General features: G+C 35.0%; 1 long non-coding RNA gene across 1 annotated transcript in view; it reads left to right on the top strand.

The window, feature by feature from the left end:
* Positions 1 to 9,130: 9,130 nt before the first annotated feature.
* Positions 9,131 to 24,746, top strand: part of LOC118684642 (uncharacterized) — a 41,079-nt gene continuing 25,463 nt past the window's right edge. The window contains exons 1-2 of the long non-coding RNA XR_004979883.2: positions 9,131 to 9,310; positions 12,918 to 13,005. This is a non-coding gene — a long non-coding RNA (uncharacterized LOC118684642). The remainder of the gene's footprint in view (positions 9,311 to 12,917; positions 13,006 to 24,746) is intronic.

The raw sequence follows: 24,746 nt of genomic DNA, 5'->3' as shown, positions 1-24,746 counted from the left end.
TCAGGACTACACATCACAAAGAAATGCTCAGTCATAGCCAATAACAAAAAACTGGTAGCTGTTCATTGCAGCTACCTATAGAGTCAACTAGAGTAATACTGGCTGCCATCTTTTTCTTTTTCTTTTTCTTTTTCTTTTTCTTTTTCTTTTTCTTTTTCTTTTTCTTTTTCTTTTCTTTTTCTTTTTCTTTCTTTTCTTTTTCTTTCTTTTCTTTTTCTTCTTCTTTTCATCTTTTTCCTTTTTCTTTGTTTCCCTTTTTCTTTGTTTCCTTTTTGTTTTCCTTTTTTCTTTTTCTTTGTTCTTTTTTTTTGCTTTTACCTAGGCTAAAAGGGTTTTTCTTAGAAGAGGAAAAAATGAGTCTCATAGTTCAGCTGTGAGATCTAAGGACTAAATATCTGTCTAAGCACATGAGAGAACACACACAGCTCTCTTTCAGTTTGCTCAATTGCCTGCTGTGTCAGTGGCTTAAAGTTAAGGAAAAAAGGAAATGTACCGAAACAAGATAATGTTAGCCTACAAAGGCAAAGAGTTTCGTTCTCACTGAAGTACTGAAAGGAGCAACCTGTAAAAAGTCATAAATACTGACTCAAACAGTTGCAGTCACTCCTGATCTCCAGTGAAGGAACACTCCTATTATCATAGCAGGATCATTGCACAAAACTGTGGGTTTACTTTTCTCTAATATTTCTTAAGAGCAGAAAATAGTTTTCTTATCATTCCCATTATTCTAAAGACGACCACCTTTGATTATATGCTTTTATTTCTGAACACGAGCAAGCAGACCAGTTCTTTTGATTCAGCTGGTGCTCTTTCAGAAAGCAGCAGCAGGAAGATAGTAAGAATGTTATTTAAGATATTAAAACAGTATCTAGCTATAATATGAGAGGAACCAATCAATAATGTCAGTCACTTCACAATATGGGAAAAATGTTAGCATACCATCAGCTTGTTCCATTACTTTCTTTTGAGCTATTACCCACTTGTAAACATAAGTTCATTATCATACAAGACATTAAGTAACCCAAACAATCCAGTTATTCTCAGTCATATTGCACAAATTCTAGATGATCTATTTACTCATATGTCTCCTACTTTCCATGCTGTGGCAAGTACTTTGAACTTTATCTCCAGCAAGTCGTCATGGTATGGACTCTTTATCATCATGTTTTACACCTTTGTTTGCAACTCTACCTGCAGCTGAAGTAGCAAAAGTGGTAGTTTAGTTTTCAAACTCAAAATTATATCTTTGCAAATATAAAATTATCCCAGTTATATGTCATAAAATCTCATGACTATTTTTTCAGCATAGCTTTGTGCATAGGATATACTTGCTACTGTAACACCGTTGAATTAGAAATATGATTCAATAGTACTAAGACTACAAGTAGACACTTGTATTGAGATTACCAGTAGAATTTAACTGAAGGATGAGCAAAGCAACTGTGCCAACCTTGTTCTCCTGGTATGAATGGCAGACACTTCTATATTTACCTTGAACTGCAGAGATGACCATCAAGCTGGCAAGCTGGCAACGCCTCTGAACCTCCTGTTGAGCAGGAAATAAATGACTAGAGAATGACAGTGCTTAAGAGAAATACGTGTGAGTCTTCCACTGGTCAGGGTGAATTCACAAATCATTTTCCCATGTGATCTATGAATGATGAAATCAAACCTTAGTAGTGTAAGAGGTAGAAATTTTGTTGAATAGCCAAGCAATATTTATCCTCTTCCACTAAATATGCATATTGAGTTGATCTTCTTCTATTACATAGGGCTTTTTACTAGTCGTAAATCAGCCTTTCATTACACTTAGTGAGAAGGACAGGTACACTAGAATATTCAATATTCTGTGATTTTCCCTAGTAGATTTCCTGAAACTAATTAAAGGATGAATTTATATCTTCAAGCTATAAAGCCTAAAACATTCACGTGCCACACCTTGTCTGCTCAAAAATTAAGACATGTTGTAAGAGGGACAGATGGTGGGAAATGAGGAAGAATGCACATATGTGTATGCAATGCATGTACAGCAGGAAAAAAAAAAAAAAAAAGGCAACCCAGAAGCTTTGAATTACCACCTGATCAGGTTTCAACTCTGAAATATGAACTTGTTCATTAGGGTCATGACTGAGTTTCACCTGAAATCTAATCAAAATAAATTCCTTCATCCCAAGTAAACAGCAAGCTTGCATTATGGATGCATATTATCAGCACATTTAGCAATTTTTAGTAGAAATCAGCAATACGCTAGGAGTGGAAAATTCCCAATTTTCCCAATGAAATTGGGCCTTTTCCCAATTTCAAAGATAAGTTCAATAAATTAGAGTTGTTAAGTATAGAACAGTTGGAAAAACAAAGTAACAGATAACTACCAAGCTAATTGTGAAAAAAATTCTATTCCTACATTAATAATATCAGAGTTTTGCATAGAAAAAGTTTATTTGCTTGTTTGTGGGATTTTTGTTTTAGTTTGATTTTCTGTTGTTGTTTTTGTTTGTTTGGTTTGTTTTTAAGTGGTTTTCTTTTGCTTTTTTGCTTGTTTTCTGGCCTAAATTTTTTGTGGCAAGAATAAGGAACAGAAACTTGCCCAAATTTCCCAAAATACTGTGAATGTGTCACATCAGGGAAGATATGGGGAAAATCCCAATGAAGTCATGAAGTCAGCTACTAAAGAAACAGAAACAGTTGCAAGGAAGACAGATTACAAAAATCCAAGGTGCCAAAATATAAGACTCTGTGTGTTGTATCAATAGTGACAAGTGGAAAACAAGAACTACAACATGCATGCAAGGAAGGTAACTGTGACAGGAGGGATAAAGTTTTATACACCTTCTTGGAATCAGGAAGTGCACTGCTTTCAATGAAGCCTGCTGGGATGGCTTTCTCAGCTAGAGAAATTAAAGTTTTTGGAGCCAAAGTGAAAACAAGCAGGAAAATTTGACATGGCCAGTATGGTCATGGCTAAAATAAGTTTATGCACTGCAAAGGAAAAGGTGCAAGACTTTTCCAATCAAACAGCAAAGAACATGAACCACATTTTCATAGGCTGTATTTCAATGCCTCATAACTTTGTTACGATGGGAGCCTTTTCTCACCCAGAAAAGCATATCAAAACTACTCATTTTAGTATCAATTTAACTCTCTTACATTTACTTGGAAAATGTCTTCTGAAGATTTGGAATTTTCTGACAAAAGATGCATTTTGAAAAAAATCCACACCCAGCTCTACATTTCTAGTACCTCTATTACTTTCTGTAGATATATAATGCCAATTATTTTTCATTCTCAGCTAGAGCTTTTTCTCCCCCAAAATAATTGTTTTATATCCACAGTTACAATCTGTCAACAAACTTGATAATAAAATAAAAAGAATAAAAATAATGCTTAGCTCAATTTTCTATATTATTCTAGCAGTATCCTTTGTAGAGGAAAGGGCAAATGTGATGTGCATGCCCTCACACAGATGTGTATATAAGAACACAGGAAAAATATTACTATGTGTTTTCCATGTTGATGATAATGGTGATGATGGTTATTAACAATAATAATAATAATAATAATAATAATAATAATAATAATAATAATAATAATAATAATAATAATAATAATAATAATAATAATATCCAAATATCTTTGAATCAAGCATGTTGAGTTACTTTCCTCTTCCCTTGCACTTGATTCTCTTTTGTGTTTTTATTTCTTCAGCATGAATTTGCAATATTCCTTTAAAATGACAGTAACTACAAATACAATCTGAACTACCTGCTCCTTAGGTCCATGATTGAACCTTTGCTTAATTTCCTGGTCACTGATGGAGCTGTGGCTCTATGTCCAGGGAGAAATCTAGGGGGAGGGGGAAAGATACTATTCATATTCTTCTGCAGAATTTGTGAGTTTTCACCTCTGGCATTCAGGTTAGAATGCCTCTTCTGATTACAAGTCTGCAGCAAGACTCCTGAGGACGTGACTGTACATTTCAAAGCAGAGAAAATGAACGTTATTTCAAATTACTTCTCCAGTTTCTGAGTTAAATATATGCTAGAATACTGAAGAAATCTGAACTAAACACCTTTTCATTTTAACACTAATTGGATACGCCCAAGTAGCACAGGGAATATAAAATATCATTAAAATAAACAAATAAACAATGATTATAAAAGTGCTTTCATGATTATAAAAGTGCTTTTTTAAAACTTCTAAGAATGCAATTTCCTCATTTTTATTAGGACAGAATTTTTTATTAGCAGTGAATTTAAAGCAATTTCTCTTTCACTGGATACTGAAGGCCTTAACAATCTGGAGTGACTTTTCTCTTAGCAATTCTCCTTAGCAAAACCTGTTTCTAATGTACTTTGCTGCTATTTCTCCTAGTAAGAGTCCCAAAATATGGCCATCCTGGAATCTACATTCCAAAGAAGGGTTACATTCTAGTCCGTACTATTAAAAATAATTTATTAGCCTCAGGAAGAGGTAGTCATCATCTTTTCTATAGTGTTCATAGACCCAGAGAAATCCCAGTCTGACTTTAAAAAGCTTTTTCAGGTGATAGTGCATCTTTCTTCATGCAAATAAAAGAAATATAATCCAGTTCTGAAGAAATACATGTTTCCTCCATGTAGTCCATCCCCAAATTCCTTTTTCCCTTATCATAAGAATATTTTCAGTACAGAGTTTTAAAGAAAAATAACATTTTTATCACTGATCACTTTAAAAATAAACACAAAATAAAAATAAAATAAAAGGAAAAATCTGCTTAATGTCACATTTGACTGATAAATATATCACTTTGTTGCTACTTGAGGTTACTGCAGAGGAGCACGTGAAGAAGGCTTGGCTCATGCTGGCTTTAAGGCTGAGCATAAACCCCATTTTAACTTTCTTTGCATGATACATTATAGAGTGTGGGGGGAGTCTGTTTTATTTTAATAATTTTTCATTTTTAAAGTATTACATTTTTCACTTCTTTGCTAGAATTTAAAATGAAAATCTAAATAATACTCCCCCAAGTAGCTGTTAAATGCAATATCAAGGGATTTCTTGAAATGTTTAGAAATGCTGTGTTTACCAGCCTTAATTAACATATATTTCTTCAGTTTACTTCACTTTTTAAATTTTGACCTCCAACAATTGGGAATATAAAACCAAGCATTTTCCCAAAAGCTATTCAACATTAGTCAGGTTCCTGTAAGAAATGTGCAGTTTGGCTTCATTCACTTTTCACATATGAACCTTTCCCAACTGGAGCAACTCTATCTTACCTAGAAAAATGCAGAAACTCTAAGGCTGGTGCAAAGTTTCTCACTCAGGCATGCATGAGATTTAGTCTTTCAGCTATCTAGTGGTTCAACAGACCACTCTACAGTACCCAAAGAGAAGAGAGAAAATGCAGATTTAGGGGGCAGCGCAAACTCCTGTAACTTAATTTTATGAGGTTGTTTCGGTTTTTTTAATATGTAACTGCTTTAGAAGAATATTTAGAATATTGTACAAAAAAAAATAGCAGTATCCTGACTGATGCAAAGTTTGTATTTAAATTGTGGTTTTTTTCATAGCATGTAAGCTGACTAAAATATTTTGCAAGTGTATTTCTTTTAGCTGTTTACTAATTTTTTTGCACAAACTCCTACTCTCCCTTTGAGAGAGACGAGTAAGCACAGAGAGAAAATGGAAGAGACAAGCTTTCCATTGTAAATTCTTACCCACTTGTCTTAGTCTTCCTTTTGTATACTTCCTATTATTTCAGTGTTGTCATCTACAGTCCCACCAGTTTACTCAATTGGATTGAGATGTTTACATTAGTATGGCTGAATTTGTCAAAAATGATGAAACAGAGATTTTCTGTAATGTGTTTTGTGGAAGAGCTTTTTGACAGCGTTCTAACTGCTGTTTTGGAAAACATTTTTCTAATCATGAAGCCTCAAATAGTCTTCCACTTATTAGCTTTTGAATGAGGGATATTGAAATCGGTGATTTTCATTGAAATATATAACACACTACTTATCATTAGACTAGGAGACAGCATCACAGCAAGGCATTTTATTTTGAAAAATAAATCATATGGAAATAATAGGTAAAAAATTAAAAAAAATAAGTACAAATTAATCCTGCTTTCACTTAACTGAATTTTATGTTATTTAAACACAATTTGGAACAATTCCAGGAATTTATTTATTTTTAAGGAAACATGGAGCAATTTTACTTTTAAATTAAAAATATTTTAGCTCTGATTTTATGGATGAATAGCAAAGGTTCCTTTATGACACTGTGGTTGTACTTTCCTGCTTTATCTATTTGAAGCTTGAAAGCATGAAAAAAAAGCCATAGTCACACAACTAAGAGTAATGAATCACATTTGCACAATTCTTACAGTTTTTTAACTAATGGGCATCATAGAATATTAGAAAATTATTTTTGTTTCAATTTCCTAACATGATGCCAAATGCTCTTAGTAAGTGTGATCTGAGCTGAATATCAGCTCATACTCCTTGTTTGTGCTTTCTGGATTTGAGCACTTCATCTATGTATATATATCTCACTATGTCTTATCACACAGATAAAGATGTTTATGCAGCTGAAGGAGTATCCTTAATTATTATCAACATGTGTCAAAATAATACTGTGTCTGGTAGGGCCTAGGTTTGGAATAACTGAATAGTAGATGACTACTTGGTCCTTTTAATGCCTTAGTCTACCTGGACACTCGGGTTCTTGAAAAGCAAAAAGGTATTTGTTTATTTCTGAGTGCAATGGGAACTCAGCTACGTAATAATAATTGGTCTCCATTATGAGGAATCTCATGTCTAAACCAAGGAGAGGGGAAAAAATGCACAGCCAGAGAAAGAAATGAGGTATGCATGTATCATCACAGGACCTGTGACAGCTACAAGCACAGGATGCCCCCTTCCCAGTCTTTTTGCAGAATCACAAAATGAGTAAGGTTGGAAGGTACCACTGGAGGTCATTTAGTCCAACCTCCCCTGTTCAGGCAGCATCCCTGGGAGTGTTACTCAGGATTTTGTCCAGAGGGGCTTTGAGTATCTCCAGTGAAGGAGACTCCACAACCTTTCAGGGCAACCCTACTGACTACAAGAGGCTCTTTACAGCCTGGTTTATGAAGTATTTTATGAGAAGGAGAGGCCCTAAAAGGATAGAGAAGTAACAGAAAAGAGAATTTAATTGTAAAAGAACAAGTTGTACCAAAGGAAAATATTTTTTTATGAAGTATAAACTTTATCACATTCTACAAAGAGAACAAATGAAATGAGTTATTCAAAGATTACCTGTGGATGGTAAGACTTAGAACAAATTTAGCTCCATATTTTTATTAGGGCATAATACTGTTTTAAATTGATAAGATTTATATACTAAAGAACTAATGGGAATATAAAAAAATAAAAATAGGAATTTAAAATAAATAATTTTCTTCATGAGCTATGAAGAAAATAAGAAATTTTCTTCCTTAAGCTACTGCAAAATATTGGGATGTATAATTTTAACATAATTTGCCTCATTATTTCTCACATTTGTTCCTGCCCTGCTTAATCATATCTATTTGTAATAGATCTGTTCATATGCCTTCCTTTGTGATGAGTCATGGCAAGACTGGCACCAAATGTCCTGTATTCTTTGTTCTGTGGAGCTGCTGTAACACAAGCTGGCCTTTTGCATCATTATTTTCTTACTTCACAACACGAAAGAAATGGCACAAGTAATGGGCTTAGCCAGTGAGTAGTATTTCTAAAAAAATAATAAATACTGGAGGAAGTAAAACAATTTCTTTTCCAACAGAGTTGTTGTTATCAGACAACTGGAACTACCACAAGTTGAGTTCTGTTTGTTGGCAACTCATCTTCACCATCTGAAGCAAGTATGCTTATCCTCTAATCCTCCTTCCAGGTTTTCAGCTGTCTGTGATCCAAATTCTGGTTTGGACACAGTACAGCTGTCTAACTCCAGCTTAGACTTCTGATAAGACAGAGATGAGGAAAAAGCAGAAAGGAAACATTCAAGCTAGGGCAGTGCAAAATAACAGAAGCAAAAATCACAGATAAAGATGAGAGAGTTTAGATAGTAACAGCAAATATTTAAATTATAATAATAGTAGCTCTAAGATTCAAAATAAAAAAACTCTGGACAGGAAACTGTTAAAATCCTATGGGAAGCAGAAGAAGGGCATCTCACCCACAAAATGGATCAACCTGTTTGAACCATTGGCTTCCTCACCAAAAAGGACTGCAGTGTCTCGTCAGAGGAATAGGGGATGGCATCAACATTTAGCCTAATAGCTTGTTTTTCCTGCCTGTCACACCTGTGTATCAGTTAGCAAATAAGGGCTTTATACTCTTACCAGGTAAATATACTCATTCTGGCATCTGTGTGGGTAAAGTTGATTGAAAGGATGTGACAGAGGAAGAGAAGGTGACAGAAAGATAAACCCCCAGGCTTTTGTTAGTGTGAGCCTTAATGGTGACTTATGGTGGCCAATAAGGCTATAGATATTTTCTCATATTTTAAAATGTTTCTTGATTTATGTATTACAATTCATAATCTTTAACAAGAATTCTCTCGGTACTGGGATGGAATGTGGCTGTAACCCTACTCAGTTTACAGAGGAAATGCAACTTTTTTCTTTTCCTTTTTTTTTTTCTTTTTAATATTAGGGGTTTGTGTGCACAGGTTTTACTACGCTTCTGTGTATGAGAAAAAAAAAATCAAATTTAAGTTGATTTCTATTCTAAATTCTAAATCAAAAGTTACTAGCAGTGTAACACCTATATAACACTGGTGTGGTTTGGTAGCCTTGCAGAAATAGGATGTGTTCTATAAGTTGAAACTTGGGATTTATTGGTTCATAAATGGCAATGTCCTGGGGTGACGTTATGATGCTTGTATCCCCATTCATGTGTTCTGTTAATGTTGGATATTATGTTCTGTACCTTTAAGACCGGCTCTGAGAGGGAAAGTTTTGTTTTGGTTTCCTTATCAGCCGGGCGGGACACAGAGACTGCAGCTTTTGCTTTTTCTGCTTTTGCTTTCGCTTTGCTCTCTCTCGGTCTTGCTTGCTTCACTTCTGCTTGCTTTTGCTCTTTAGCTAGTTCAGCTAAACTGTCCAATTTCTTCCTGGACTGTTTCTCCTTTCCTTTTTCTGACCATTTCAAACCTGCTCCGGACTGCGGCCTGGGAACACCGAGAGTCTGCACCTTGCGGCCTGCAGCAGCTGCCCCAGCGCCAGAGGGACTGAGAACAGAGCGACCACCCCCCAAGAGAGACTTTCTGAATTTGTCATCTCTTTTCAGAGCGGTGTCATCCGGTATTGTTCATTTTGTGTGCTGGGGGGTGCTGTGCCTATTAAATAAACAGGTTCTTTCCACTCCTCTCCGAGGAATCCTTCCCGATCCGGTTGGGAGGAGGGGCCATGTGGGTTTGCTTACGGGAGGGGCCCCCCTTTGGAAATTCTCCTCCAAATTTGCCCTAAGCCAGGACAGGCCACGCATTCGATTAATGTGTTACAAGCATATATTTCAGCTGCATAAATACTTAATTCTGTACAGCTATATTACTATTGTTTCATCATTAAGCATTCCTTGATATGTTGCTCTTTTGTGGTTCATAAAAAATACTGTCTTCTTTCATGTCTTATTTCACTGAAGTTGTAATCAGTGTGTAATAAATTAGGTATAAATAAAATAGGAGAGTTGAAATAGATGAGGAAGAAAGACAATCTGGTCTAGTGTTACTGCAAGTCACTTACAGCAACTATCAGAATGCTGCTTTCTAGGGGGTAGAACCTGTCGTTTCCCTAAGCAGACGTGGAAAATACAAAACTTGTTTTGATGCACTGCTTTTATTTGCTCCTTGCAAACAAAAGATGTTGCTAAAATTCTCCATAGACAACAGAAATCATGACAGCATAAACATTCACTCTCATTAAAGAAGTAAAAACAGTTCATATCCCTCAGATGGAGAAGCACATTATAAATCAAATTGAACCGTGGTTGATTTGGCACCACCTGAAACTGATGTAAGACAGCAGTAGAACTGCCTGGGCAACAGAGAAATAATCCATGAGTGCATTTTTTACCTCTTTCTGCACCATATTTTTATTTTGTCTGGTCAATTTTGTTAACATCATAATAGTACATTAGGATGATCTGGAAATTTAGGGCCTGCAACTAAACTACCTAAAATATATCTAACTACCTAAAATATATCTGTGACAAATAATTGAAATTAGGAAAGATAAGTAAAATGAACATTCAATTGGAAACCAGCAATTTTCTTCAGTATTTTATGTCATCAGCCATAGAACCAAAAAAGTTTAACCTTGGATATCTTTACACCATAAACATTTTATGATTAAATCCATGCTACAAGGCAGATCATTATGCAGTGAACAACAGAGCCTCAGTACGTAAGTAGTGTTAGGATGTCATTGCAGCAAACCAGTTCCACATTTGTTTGGCTTGATAAAGATTGTGAAAAATTAGTAAAGCTCCAAGTTTTAATGTATTAAGTATTTAATTACTTTCCATGCTCTCTTCTATTTTTGGATCCAGACTGATAGTAACATTTCTAGAAATTTGTTGAAACCTAGAGAAATAAATAAAATATGTAAGTGTTATTGTTTCAAAGGAAAAAATGAAGTCTTGGGAGTGAGATGAGTATTAGGGTAAAATTTCACCCATGACAGGGTGACTTTATTCTCTCTTTGGGAAAAAAATCTATTAAGATATCAAAGTAATCTCTGACACTGCAACTAATATTTCACTGCTTATAGAGAATAGTTTTGTTTATTTTGTTCTACTTTCTCTATTTTTCTGCCATGCTTCTATTTCTCCTGGCTTTGTGAATATGTAAGAGGAAAGTTAAATATGTTTTCTGACACTTCCTGCTCCACCTCTTCAACCCTTTCCTCATTACACCTATGCTATGTAAACAGATTGGATGTCTTTATTTATACTTGCTAATCCCTTACTCTCTGTGGTTTTTGAATACCTTAAAGTGATACATGACCTCAAGAGGCTGTAAGTATTTCTCTAGCTTATTAAGAAAAATTTTCATTGCATTTTTCCTTTCTAAAAAATGTCAAAAATTAGATAGTCACTAGGTTCACAGGGAAGCAAGCATCTCTTGCATAGTGCATAACTCTGCATGCCAGAAGAGCTAGTAAACTTTGGAAAGTGAATTTAGATTAGATGATTAATCTTTCAACTCTTGATTGATGTGCCATATACAATGCATCAATGAAATGTCCTTCCCTAGTCTGTTATACCTGGTGTACTGCGACATTTCCTTCAAGAACATGGATGTTCATTTGAAATGTATTGATGGAAACAGAATTGCAGCTTTCATGTGATGGGTGAGATTGGTGATGGGTGAGACTCAGAAGGTTTGGAATTTCGGTTTGATTGAGATGAGCATCTAAATGTTCACTGGCTTAGCTGAAGCTTATTAGGACTACACAAGCCCCTCGAGTCTGAAAAATTGGGGCAGAAATCTGGAAAGAGGATTTCTTGTCAGATTTTTTTAGCAATCTCAGTCTTAGAAGAAAATGCCATGAGAACAGCTTTTCACAATATTTTGGCACCTCTTTTTCCAGTCCCAGACATAACATGGCACTGAAAGAAGACAGAGAAGTATAACCCTTGCCTGAACTAAAAAAGACTCTTAGAGTTTTAAAGTTTTAGAAATGAGACAGTTTTTTGCCAGTCTCTGATAAACCTTTTTGCCTCTTTTGAACTCATTCTCCTCTCTTTAGCCAGGCTCTGGAGAGAAAAGATGCACATGTATTAGCCATTTCATTAAGTAAAAGGCATTCATCGCTTTAGTCCTTGAGTAAACTCATCTTTTAATGTAATGAACAGCTACAGCTTTATCCTGCAGTTATTTCTTCAACAGCATGTGACAGTGACAGTGGGACAGACGTGTTTTTCTCAAGCAGCTACACCGCCATAAACATTTACGTTAAAATGTCAAGAAGACATTTCATTTTCAATATTTTTTAATGTTCCACTCCAACTGCCAAGTCAAAAACAGGAAACAATGAATATTTCTCTCAGCTCTTCTTCACCCAGATCTAGTTGCTTTTCAATCAAGTACAAATAATTTAAAATAAAAACAATATTTTGAATTTCAGAAGACTCTTACAGCAGCATTATTAACTTTCATTAAGTTTTAGGGATGTAGACTATACACTTGCCATCTCGTCATATTCTAAGAAGGACTTAATTCAAAGCTCCACAAGTCACAGATTTTCAGCAAATGTCTTCCTGTGGTCTGTATGATTTCCTTATTTAACTGAACCATCTCAGTTCTGCTCTGTAAAATCTCTTGTATGCTCCCAAAATGCATCTCTGTAGCAGTTATTATGAATATTAAAATATAATGTAGTGACATAGAAGTTATAGAAAATAATAAATTGATTAGAAAGTTGCTCTTTGTTCATTAAGCACACAGAGATAAATTAGATAATAGTTTACATTCAAAGAAAACAAATTTGAGCTATAGCTTCCATTTCCTTAGAAACTTTAGAAAGAGCACTCTCAGTTTAATCCCACAAACAGTGAAAGGCAGAGGGGGAAAAACATTGAAAAAATCTGATTTGCAATATTCAGATAAGAAAATCTACCATTTAGTTTAGGAATTATTTTTTTATCTTACTTAACATCTAAATAATGGCTTCAGTTAGTACAATTTGACATGTAATAGTATTGATTACACTGCCATGTGAATGGGTTAAAAACCCCAATATTTTACATTAGATTACTTATTTTGTATTTAATTTTATGAACCATGTAGTACAAATTATTGTCAAATACTAGGGTTAATGATGAAGATAGTATTATGCTTTTTATCTAGAATATTGTGTGCTAAATTCACATCCACTGCATGATACCAGATTTTATGTCCCTGTCTAGGAAAGAAGATATACAACATACTGTGCCATCTGCATCTTAGAAGAGCTCATTTTGACATTTGACAAAGGCAGACATGTTTCTTTAGTAAGTAAGTATCTACTTGCCTGTGAAAAAATCCTAATTTTTTGCAAGAAAGGAGCCCACTAAAAACGATTTACATTACTTATAAAATAAAGGAACTCAGTGTTTTCAAACACACAAAACATTGTCAAAAGAGTTAATTTTATTTTTATATAAAATCAGGGTTTTGAAGTAGTTTTCTTTCACTGCTTCATCAACATGAGTGTATATATCATATGTTGAAAATCTGGGGTTTAAGGTATACTTACTTTTTTTCTTTGTTTCCTCCCTTTTTTACAATGCAATGAGTATTGTAAAAAAGAAAGCACAAGTATGTCTACAGGCTTACAAAGCAGACAGATTCAATCCCTATGGTAGAGGTGTGGAAGCAGGCATTTTTCTCACCAAGTGAAAATTATGACATTGATGGAAATGTTCTGGGTTTAAATCAATACCAAAAGAATACATGGTAACTCTTTTAATAAGTTAAGGTAGGAATGGTCATTAATTGCTCCCTCAGGCAATCTTAACCATTCCCTAAAAATCTTACAAACACTTCAGGAGTAATTTTCAATGAGAAAAATTGTCATAATCATAACATATAATTTAAAATTCAATTCATAGTTTAAGAAGAATAGTTGAGAGGAATATTGTCAAGTTTTAAGAAAACTTAATTAAATCACAGCAGAAAAGGGTGGAGGTGGAAGGAAAAAGAATAAAAAATGCAGCTTTCACACTAATGTTCAGATATCTTGCACTTATTTTAGCAAGACTCACAGATCCTCACAAAGACAGAAATTATTTTTAGAATAATTTCTCAAGAGATAATGTAATGAGTTCATTCCAAAAACTAATTGCCAAAAAAAAGAGAAAGGAGCAAAAAACCCAAGAAAAATATGTCCAGTGAAGTAACTGGATAAAAAAAAAAATCTCAGCATTGTTAGTTCTCAATTTTTTCCTTCTTAAACATGCCAATAGGAGTAAAGAATCCATCTAATAGGATTGCTGAGCAAAATGTAAGAACACTTCTAGTACCTTTCATGCACACACTTGAATTTTTTGGGGAAGATCAGATAGAATTGAGCAAATAAGATGTTAAAAATGCAAGCCCACAGAAAACACTGAACACTTGCATTTCATTTCCAGGATAAGTAAGGGGAAAAAAGGTAAAGGGTTTGGAGAAAACTGCTGTTCCTTTTACTCATGGTTGCCTTAATGATCTAGTATATGAGGAAAGAACACTATAATTGAAGCTTATTGGAGCTTCTTTCTGTCTCTAAATTGTATTATTTTGAATTGTCTGACTTCAAACTGTAATCTCCCTTATCTCAAAATTTGGTTACCCAGCTTTGGTATTCCAAAAGGCAATGGAAGAAAGAACTTATGTTCATGCTTTATTTTTTTCTATTTCATTTATTGTGATTTCCCCCCTCCTCCGCCCCCCCCACCAATATTTAATTAATATTTCTCTTGGTTCAGCTTAGTTCATTCTATTTCTCCTGTCTTTATACATTTCTGAAAAGATTCTGACTCTGTCTTCCTCGATGAGGTACATGAATAGAGTAATGACCATGGAGAAAAAGTAATTGCTAAAAAGCATAAGATACAAACATTAGAATAAATCAGCAAATACAGTCAGCTGACAATGTAGCGTGAATTAGTACAAAATTACTAATGCTTTAGGAAAGCAAATGTTGATGGATTATGACTTTCAATTATTAAGTCTGAACTGTATGACGCAAGAGGAGGGAAAGGGAAAGATGTAATGCCTAAAAGAAAATAATAAGAAAATACGAGCCAGCATGAAGTTTGTGAAAAAGGGAGTGAGAATTCTCCAATTTATAGGCCTCCATAATATTTATAAAACTTTATCATTGAAACCAGACATAATTGTCAGGGAAAAAAAAAAAAAGAGAAAGAAGTAATGCAGAGTACCCTGGTTTTCATGCAGTCTTGAAAACAAGCTTCTTAAAATGGCTGCTGAATAAGTTAAATGTGTCAAGAGGCTTCCATTGACCAGGAATTATCTAACAGAAACCTTTTGTTCATTTTGTCTTTGCTAATAGTCTCATAATGGTATGTTTCAATAATCTCTTAATGGTGTATATGAAATGTTTAAATGGTAGTATTCAATATTCAAAAACAGTATTACACATTTGATGATGAGACATAGTGCTTCATTTTAATCAAGACTTGAGTACTCTGAGTAATAGGGAGGGGAGGGGAATAAATTGTTGATAATTGTGAATCAAAGTGTGTTGTAGATAAGAGTGTGGACCAGAGGGTAAAGATAATAATAGGTTGGAATTTTATTGTGGAAAACTCAATGAAAAAATTAAAAACTTGTGGTGGTGGTGATGATGATGATGATGTTGATGATGATAAATAATAATAATAATCATGAATCATGAATAATAAAAAGAGTAATAATATTTTAATGTGCAAATTAAATTGGAAAGACATATTTTATTTTCTTCTATCATGTCCACATGCTCAAGTAATATTTAGTAGACTTCCACTTCAGTCATAACTTGAGCATCATCGAAAGCTTGCAACATGCTGATACTACTCCTTCAACAGCAAATTATTTGGAAGTTTCAAAAGAAATTTCTGGAAGAAGTGGACTGAATGAAGAACAGTCTTCCTAGGAAGCAGAATTTGATCTGGAATAGGCTGAAGATAGGCAGCACATTGCCAGTGCACCCGGGAGACTGGTGTTGATGGAATGAGGCAATCTAAGTCTACTAGTAATTTAAGGCACAGGAGGTTCTTTTTGCAGATTTGATTTGCATCTACATTCTAGATACAAAGCTGTGGAGCAAGGTAAGAGTACAAACTGCGAAGCCATCAAAACCAGTTTCCATGCAGTGGGATTGATAAGTCCTTCAGGCTTCTGCATCTGTATGGGCTCTGTTACTTCTAGAAATTTGTCTGAATTTCACTGTCAGCAAAGAGGCTGACAAGCCTGCAGCTCTAAAATATTAACAAATGAGTTCTAATGAAATCCCTTTCTCTCCCCCTTTGGATCATCCAATTAAGCAGTGCACAAACACACTATGAGCACCTACACTACATACATAAACCCAGATAATACTAGAAATATTTATAATGAGCAAGTTCATACAGTGAGATGACACTGGATAATCCAAGTACATTATTCACAATACTTAGGGTATAATTCAGTGTTAGTGAGAATAATATTTTGTGAACAACCATTATTATTTTGTTAATGGAATACGATTACCTGAAACTTTGGAACACAAAACTTGCTAATTTCTTGGGGGGTAGGCCATGACTGAAATAAATGAGATCCAGGGTCACCAAAACTGTATGAATTAGAGAACAAAAGTATTTCATCGCAGTTATCAACATGTGAGAACAATGACCTGACTATCAGCAATATAGTAAAATCGTCAAAAATGCAGATATAAAAAAAAAGCAATAAAAGTCTTTATAAACATTTATAGGACTTTTATTATGACTGGAAATATACAGGTGTTAAAATATTAGTGAGTTTTGACAATGTATTCCTACTGCTTAAGAATAGCTTTAGAAACTTTAGATTTTCTGGCTTATGCATGGAAGATTGAGAGTGTGCCACATGGGTTAAAGATTACTCTCTGTGACAGGGTCAGAGTTAATAACATCATGTGCCTTAAATTTACTCAAATGTCCATAAAGAAATCTTGCTAAATCTACAGTCTCATCAATTTACACCCCCCCCAACAGCCCCCGCCACCAAAAAAAAAAAAAAAAAAGATTTTATTGTCCTTGGAAGAAAGGCAAGGCAACAAATGCATTGTGAACTTATGCAAGGAGAAAATGAGAAGGGCCTGAGCCCAAATAGAACTTAAACTGTCTACTGCCATAAATGACAACAAAATTGTTTTGATAAATACATCAGCAACATAAGAAGGGCTAAGGAGGACCTCCATCTTTCCATCCTTTATTGGATGCAGAGGGAAACAATAGTGACAAAGAATGAGGAAAAGGTAGAAATACTCAATACCCTCTTTACCTCAGTCTTTATTAGTAAGACCAGTTGTTCCCCAGGTGCCCAGAACCCTGAGCTGGAAGACAGGGACAGAGAGCAGAATGAAACCCCCATAATTCAAGGGAAAATGGTCAACAACCTGCTACAACACTTAGACACAAGTCTGTGAGACTGGATGGGATCCACCCATGGGGACTCAGAGACATGGTGGAAGTTCTCACCAGGCCCCTTTCAATCATTTACCAACAGTTCTGGCTAACAAGGCAGGACCCAGATGACTGAAAGTTCTTGTGATGCCCACTTACTAGAGGGGCTGGAAGGGATCCAGCACTTCCAGTGCTGTGGAAGCCTTGAGTGCCAGAACATGTGCAGGACAACCAGGGGATCAGGCCCAACCAACATAGGTTTAGGAAAGACAGGTCCTGCTTGACTGAACTGATCTTCTCTGACAGCATGTGCTGCTTTATGGGTGAGAGAAAGGCTGTCTTTTTGGACTTCAAGAAATCTTTGATATAATTTCCCACAGCATTCTCCTGGAGAAAATGACTGCTTTATGGCTTGGGCAGGTGCACTCTTCACTAGGTACAGAACTGGATAGGTGTCCAGGTCCAGGGGGTGGTGGTAAATAGAGTTAAATCCAGCTGACAACCAGTCTCCAGGACTCAGAATTGGTGCCAGTCCTGTTCAATATCTGCATCAACAATCTGGAGGAGGAGATTGAACATTATTTCAGTTAATTTACAGAGGATACCAAGTTGGACAGAAGTGTTGATTTGCTTGTGAGTGGGAAGGTCAGAGGGACCTGGACTGTGTTAATGGGGTGAGGTAATGGTATGAGGTTGAAAAAAGGTCATGTTCCTAGTTGTCATTTGTGTCACAACTCCATGAGAAGCTTCAAGCTGGAAGCAGAGTGGTTGGCAAGATACCTGGCAGAAAAGGACTTCGCTCTCCATATGTAGAGAGATCTGAGGCTTTGGTAGACAGACAAATGAATCTCATATGCCCAGATGCCACCAAGGCTAGTGGCATCCTAGCTTATATGAGAAATACTTTGGCCTGCAGGACTAGGACAGTGATCATCATCCTGTACTGATGAGGCCATACCTCAAATCCTGCATTAGGTTTGGGGCACCTCATTACAAGGAAGACATTGAGGCCTTGAATGGCGTCGAAATAAGGCCAACAAGACTGGTTCTGAAATATTAATGGTTTGAGAGAAAGATTGATTTCAGCTTCCAGTAAGACTGTATAGACCATGCTCATCAAAATGGTTTAGAAACATAATTTTTACTTGTCTCTAAACTTCAGTAAGGTTGTTATGTTTGTGGATTTATCCAATGTTACCCTCATCTTAATAACAAACTCAAATTTCTTTTCAATTTGGTTTCTAGTGACTTTAAGTTATGTCTTTACCACCCTAAGACTCTGTTAGTAGAATTTGCTACATTGTACCTGAATGTGAGGAATTAATCAGAATTCAGATTGCAGCTGTTCATACATAAAACAAAATGGTAAAGGTAGAAAAAGTACCAAAGGGAAAAGGGAAAAAAAACTCTCCAAAAAAGCCAAGAAACAAAAACAAACAAATAAAGAAGACCACCAAAAAACCTACACACAAAAAATCAAAATCATCACCGATAAAAATACCTGAAAATATTAATTTTTTTTTTTCCTCAGAGCACATCTTTTCCCTTAACTAGAAATGGGTTTGCAACCTGAATGTAGTTGCAATGCACAAAAATGGATGCAAAATACAATTCCTATGCTCACATAGAAGATAACATGATATATCTTTGAGTTATGTAATCCGGACATCACCTATTTCATTCACCCAGAGTAACCAAATTTTTTCAATAACATTTGTTTGACAGGTATGGGCATAGCATAGCACAGGGTATTTAATTGTCATGATTCAATGGTATCTCATCTAGTAGACCTTTATATGCATTTTATGTGTAAGAGTTATATAGGTTAATGCCAGGTTTTATGTTTACCCAAAGAATATTTTTTTTTTCTCAGAGCCCTTAAGATTTTGGGTTAGTTGTGTATTCTTTCATTCCTTGTATATCTATTGTGTATGATTTGTAAGAAAACCTTGGGCCTTATGCTGATTTTATTCAAGGATTATGGTTCATCCAACTTCAAAGTTGTTATCTTGGGTCTCTACAATTTCTGAAATGTCATGCCAAGTTTTGGAAAAAAGTACATTATAATCCCAGATCAGATGCAGTCTCATGTGTACTGCTCTGTAAGAAAATTGAATGCTAGCAGAATGGTGGTAATTTAACCAACTCTCAGAATAAACATATGATAATAATGACTTAAAACAGTTAAATAAAAACAGTTAAATAAAAATGAAATTTTTGTTCTTGCTTTGTTCAATTTTAATCATTCCCTGCCTTTTGCTTTTCTGCTGAAACAAAACCACTTCTAAACTTTGATAGTTTATTTTCATGTTTAAACAGATGGTTGATAAAAGATTATGCAACTCAGACATCTCACCTAACCATTAATCTTCATTTCAGAGCAAGTGCTGAACATTAGTTGACACAATTCTCCCGGGACCTTTTGGAAGAAAATCCAAGATACTTCCTCTCCTTTAACTTATGAAGTTAGCCTTTACTTTATCCTACTGCAGTTTTACTTTTTAAAACAAAGTAGTTAAGGAAGGACAATGAAACAATTTTTACTTTTTTTTTCTCAATTAATGAATTTCTTACTCTACAAAAAATGGAAAAGCACTTCACAGTTCATATTTCTGCAGTCTAAGCTCAAAGCTCACTAACTAGATCACTAATAATGACCTTTTTCTTCAGTTTCTTGTAATGTACAATGTCTTAAAATGCTGGTGTGCTCCACAGAAATCTAAAACCCATTTATCATCATGGATTAGCAACTCACAGAAGACTGACAGACCTTGTACCAAATATGCATCTGTAAGAAGAAGTCAACAAGACAGTAGCTACAGCAACAGACCTTTTGTACTTGGATAATTCAGAAATTCAAAATCTGGTTTTAAGATTACTGAATGTTAAAGTGAGAGAAGTAGATCTTCCAGAAGCTCATCATTTCAGCTCATGGCTAAAAGAAGCTTCTGGCTTTCATCAAAATTAAATGTCACATACATGCCACAGAGGCACACAAGATTCAGTTCTTGGTCCCAGTTGTAGTATTCTCAAGGAGTAATAGGTTTGCTACTTTTTTCATAGGCTTCCAATAAGTTCCTCTTCTGATGCTTTGCCACAGTCTGTGTGCATCACAGAAAAATGTATTCTAGATGTCCCTTAATAACAGGATCCATGGAAATAATATTGAAGAAATCAAAAGGTTCTACTAAATTTGATCTGACTGAGGCCTAGAATAAGAAAACATAGCCCCAAAATTTTGTATTGCCAAGTTTTTTATTTCTCTTCTTCTTCTTCTTGCCTGGAATAGTTTCTGTAGATATCCTATCACTTTGGAGAGTGAAAGAAGACACTGATGAAAGTGGAATACTCGGTTTGATAGTGGATCTTCCAAAACTGGGAAAAGCCAATCTAATCTTTGAAGTAGTTGCATATTTCTAATAATATCTTCCTATTTCTTATTAAAACAAAACAAAACAAGCAATGGCAGAAGTTAATGTAAAAGTAATAACAACTTAAAACACTTTGTTTATTATTTATTGAAAATTTTCTATTATTTATTGAAAATATTTTTTAAATATTAATGAAGCATAAGACTTGTTTAGTAGCGCTTCTAAAGCCTTATCAACTCATGGAATTGGAGTTCAACAAGAAAAAAAACTACTTGCACAGTCTGTTGGCAGGTTGTGGTTTTTTTTCTTATTTTATTGTTTTTTTCCAGGGATATACATTATAATAGACTCATTTAATCTTGCTGACATATGCAATAGTAAAGAAAATAAAACTAGATTTGGCTGTTAGCTTTATAAAACTTGAAAGATGGCAACTTGATGATCTTCAGACAGCATTTTTGTTAGTTAAACAACTAGAATGACTGACTTGTACCACTGTGTAATTTGGAAAATCTAAAGTATTAACATACTATAATTTGCAAAAAATACAATTTTTTTACTAAAGCTAAATATTAGTGCTCTACATAAAACTCACTGTGAAAATTTCTCCATTAAAAGGTATGTGGTGTGAAAAGAACCTTTTCTCCATTAAAAAGTTCATGGAGGTGTGATAAGAAAGAAGTTTGTTTCTTATTAGATACTGCTTGGAAGGCACTGTTGTTTTAATAGACTCCTCTGATCCCAATTTCTCGATTTATGCTCCCTTCCATGACTTGAATTGGGAGTGATGTGTATCTCACAGTCTGCAGGTTTAAATGCACTACATTTGCAAAATAGCTGTATTATGACAAATCAACTCTCAAAGATGAATAAATTAATTCCCCTGGTTTTCTTAAGGTTTTAATATCGGATGTAGAACTTTAACATATTACATGACTGCTTGTCTAAAAATCTTCTTGTATTGTTCTACATTATAAAACTGTCATTTAAGAAGAACGCGTTTGATTTTAAACAGATTATCCCTTCCTTTTTAAATGAAATGTGAAAAAAATATTATTGAATAGACTAAGACTAATACTATGCATTTTGGTGACCTAATTATTTTTGTTTCATCATGCAAGTTTCCTGCAAACTTGTTCTTATGTTTGTAAACTTTCAAATTATCAAGGGACTTGAACCAGCATTTCCTGAAGCGAGATGGATGTCAGCCATTGCTGTAAAACTACAGAGGCATTTAACAGATCAGCCAGTGTGTGGATAAGAATTAGTAGGTCCTATCTGTTTGCAAGACTGATGAGTAAAAAATGAATTAATCTACTCCTCTGAACGGTTGTCCTTTGGCAGAATCTAATTAGTGTGCTTGGCCAGTTAAATAAGTGATGGGTAATTTTATCAGCTTGTTTATGGTATTTATGATAATCAAAAACAAGACTAGAGAACCAGCTATGTGCTGGCTATTTTTTTCTGGGCAAATCTAACATCTGAGCTCAATGAGAGTAAGCACTTCTTGCTATTAATGCTAAGGGTGTGACTGATGTTTTATTTTATTATTTTAAACTTAAACTGTGGATCTTTACTTAATTTGTCAACTAAAACCAGCAATGAAATTAAAATGTGCATTTTATATGTAGGTTTGTATAATTATATTAAAAATTGCTGAAGAAAATATTATAATACATAATATTTATTTAGAACATACTATTTTATTTTTCTAGGTATGCACAGTAAATTCAAGTCCTTCTGTTTCTTGCAATTACAACTCTCTGAAATCAGGAAGAAAGGTACAAGCAGGGGTTAATTACACATATTCAGTGGTCCCAGCAGGGACCACTGAATATGTGTAATTTGTCAATTTACAAAACAGTAAAGCCATGAGCTATGATCAAGGTGTAGATATTCAGTATTCACTGAGAAATGTAGAATCAGCATCTTGCAGAAAAATGTAAATATCTCTCAACATATGACATGCAGGCAATTTGCATTTGTGTTATATGAATTTCATCTCCAAGTGGGATGTTCTGAAATACCAGCATTGTGCATATATATGTATGTATGAAAATATATGTGTATATCCCAGAACAAAGTTTTCTGCAGCAGGATACTGTCCTTTCTTTTGCCTTTTTAGTAGAACAAGCTTCTGACTTTGTTTGGAGTAATTATTACCTAAAAACCAATATAAACAAAAGGTTTCTAGGCATGGCTTTTATGACCAATATTTGCAGATTCACCCAATGCTAGTAAATAAGTGAAAACCCTTAGTAAATATATAGCAAATGGAACTATTTTTTTCCCAATCCATAGTAATAAATACTTTTGTAATTTTTAGTGTTCTTCATCTTCGTACAGAATTATATGTAGCTTGTTGGGGGTATTTTCTGGCCTAGTATAGCAATTTTTTTTCTGTCTTTTCCACAAAAAACATTATTTTTCATCCATTCTTAGTTACAGGTAAAGTGCAACTCAGCCTTATAAAAAAACCCAGCCTAAAAAGTACCATACGTGCATCTAGTAAAGTAGTTTTCTATTTTTCAAATTCTAACTCCCTTGGACCTTAGCTGATAGATTTTATTCTATGTACTTATTTGCAATATTATTAACATTGAACGAAAAGATTGATTGATTGATTGATTGATTGAAAAATACTTTTATGTAAATATTTCCTTTATCAGGATTTTCTCAAATCAAAAATTTTCAAAAAAGAAAAAAGTTGGAAAAAGATGGAAAACTCATGTCCCCATTTAATTTAGGAGCCTTTCTTTCCTCCTCACTTGTCTGAATATATATTTACTAATTCATCTAAATTGCATTGCTTTGGAATACAAATTTTGTGGCCTACATTGTACTGTATAATTTCCTAATTCTCTTTCTTCTAGGGATGAACATAGTAGTCACAAACAACACATAAACCAGAGTGTACAGCACAGTCAATAAATCTTCTAAAAACTGAAGATTGATTTTCTTTTTCTTAGGCTGATATTCCACGTCTTCTTGTCTTGAAATTTACATGCGAAAAATAATATGTTCCAATTTATATCATTTTTATATTTATGTAAAAAATATAAATACAATACTCCCAATACATTGGGAGTATTGACATATAATATAAATGCACATCTAGAATTTGTGTCTACATCAGGACTACAGTAATCTGTACTACCCAATTCTACACAGGACCAGCACTTCCCAGTTATCTTTTCCCCTGTTGCATTACATCAGTACTGGTGTGATCAGTGGGTATAGGTTGATAAGGTATCATTGGTTAGACAGCGGTTGAAAATTGCCAGAAAAGGTCTTGATGTTTATGGTATGCTTTTCCCACAAAACTCCATCTGCTTAGCATTTCCATGCCATATATCACATACCACAGGCAATGCTGCAAAGACAATTTAATTGAAGGGCTGTAATGAGAACCAGGTATCTCTGATGAAGAAGTCTTGGAGTCAGGATGTCTCATGACTCACATTTCTGCGTAAATTGGGCTCTGGTAGTGACTTAATTTTATTGATGTCTTTAATTTGTTTTCTCAGTCTGACTTTTTAAAGTATGGGTGTAACTCACAGAATCACAGAATGGGAAATGCTGGAAGGGACTACAGTAGGCCTGTGGATTGGATGTGGTCGAACCTCCCTGCTCAAGCAGGGCCATCTTAAGCACATGGCACAGAATTGCATCCAATAATTCTTGATATCTCCAGGGAAAGACACTCCTCAACCCCTCTGGGTAACCTGCTCCATTGCATGGAACTTTTTGGGCATAAGTCTGTCTGTTGTCTCTTGTCCTATTGCTTGGCACCACTGAGAAAAGCTGGGCTCCATCCCCTTGAAATCTTCCCTTCAGATATTCAAAGAAATTGATATGATCTCCTCTCAGTCTTCCTTTCTTGATGCTAAACCCAACTAGGCCCAACTAGGTCAGCCTGTCCTCATGAGAGAGTTGTTCCCATCAGCTATCATCTTTGCAGTCCTCCAGGAGCTCCATGTATTAAAGAGCCCAGAACTGGATGTGCTCCAGAGGCAGGCTCACCAGGGAGGAGTAATGCAGCTTCTCTTTCCCGGATGGAATGTGGTCTGTGATGATTCCCCATACACATAATCTGCAACCATAAGCGCCTGCTGAGGGGGGATGGAATGGAGGATGCAGCAGAGTGGAAACCCTGTGGCCAAGGCTCTGTTGAAACCCTTGCAGGGAAGGGACCTTGGTCTTCCTTTACAGCTGATGAACCCCATATCAGCCGTCAGTCAGGGGAGAGAGAAGATGT

The sequence above is a fragment of the Molothrus ater genome, chromosome 2 (genome assembly GCF_012460135.2).
Source record: "Molothrus ater isolate BHLD 08-10-18 breed brown headed cowbird chromosome 2, BPBGC_Mater_1.1, whole genome shotgun sequence".
NCBI classification, from domain to species: Eukaryota; Metazoa; Chordata; class Aves; order Passeriformes; family Icteridae; genus Molothrus; species Molothrus ater.
The sequence above is the reverse complement of the archived record's forward strand: the minus strand, read 5'-3'. Positions and strand labels throughout refer to the sequence as shown.